The 1,424-nt window shown below is 24.8% G+C and overlaps 1 protein-coding gene across 3 annotated transcripts in view; it reads right to left on the bottom strand.

The window, feature by feature from the left end:
- The window catches only part of LOC107631115 (agamous-like MADS-box protein AGL19), an 8,987-nt gene that overhangs the window by 6,637 nt on the left and 926 nt on the right, over positions 1-1,424 (bottom strand). The gene's annotated exons all lie outside the window — the stretch shown is intronic.

Below are 1,424 nucleotides of genomic sequence, written 5' to 3'. Positions count from 1 at the left end.
TTTTACATTAGAAGATTAAATATCACCGCGTAGCAAAAAAATGTTGCATTTCTCTACTCAAATTTGTTAAGAAAGTTATAGGTTTATTTGGTTTGTGTTTGTAATATTTACCATTTTTAAGATTATCTGGAAAAAAAATCAATGAAATCAATAAGTTAGGTTTTTTATATTTTTTTATATGATCCTAAAAAATAAAATATTAGAAAAGAAGACAGAAAAATTAAAATACAGATCAAACATATAATTATTTGTATGTATTTTTATCTAATAACTTAGACTTATGAAAAATAATTTATGATATTATTCAAATTTTAATGACTGAAAGATACAAAATTAAATAATTATTTACATCAGATATGCTAAATATATAATTATTCATGTTTGCTTAAACTTTTAACTTTTACCTTAGAAGAAACAATAGTTCATAACTCTGCGGACCTTACTCAAATTTATGCAATTTTTTTTAAAAAAAAATTAATAAAAAGAAAAAAAATATGATTACTCAAATGTTTTAACAACACAACCATATCAATATTGTATAGGTCTTCTTTTTTTTTTATTTATTTTATGTTTTTTTTTAATTCACTAAAGATCTAATTTTAGACTTTTTTTAAATATAAAGTTCTAATATCATACTATAAAATTATTCATTCTAAAAGTTTAGGTTAATAAAAAGAGACATCATAAATAATTATATGTTTAACACTTTCAGCTACTATCTTAGAAAAAGGATCAAATAATGAAGCTAACCAGCTTGATTTAATTTCCAGAATCGTTTGACTGATACGCATTGCAAGGTAAATAACTGTCAACAACACTACGAAAAGAACACAACATCACGGAAGATTTATAACCGTACATGTGATGCAACATATACAAGTTGGACAACGCTTCCACAAATCAGCAAATGTTCGTGTTGCAGAGTATTTTTCATCATGTTCGAAATAACAAGTATGAAAGGTAAAATCAGACACATATATAAGGAAAGTTGACCATTTTTAAATTTTATAATTATATTATTAAATTTGAGAGGTTAAAATAACAAAAAAAAAATGTTTAAGATATATATTAGACACCTATTATTCTTACTGGTGGAATATAGCATCATTACTCATGTAACAATTACATGTTAGTACTTTAATATTCTATATCCTAAAAGTCTTTATTATCAACCTATATATAGATGCACTGATTTTACATTTTCTTGTGTTATGAAAATCCATGAAACTTATTATTGCCTCTTTCACACTCGTAATCCTAGGGTTAGAACATACTTTGTAACAGTCTTTAGTTAGTGATGAGTGGCGCAGAGACCATGATGCCCTTCTTTCTTTTTTTCCTATTTATCCATGTATATATTAAGCTTCAAATCTATTCATCCACTCTACTGTGCACATATATTAAGCTTCAAATCTATTCATCCA

The sequence above is a fragment of the Arachis ipaensis genome, chromosome B01 (genome assembly GCF_000816755.2).
Source record: "Arachis ipaensis cultivar K30076 chromosome B01, Araip1.1, whole genome shotgun sequence".
NCBI classification, from domain to species: Eukaryota; Viridiplantae; Streptophyta; class Magnoliopsida; order Fabales; family Fabaceae; genus Arachis; species Arachis ipaensis.
Note: the sequence above shows the minus strand (reverse complement) of the source record. Positions and strands in the feature narration are given on the sequence as shown.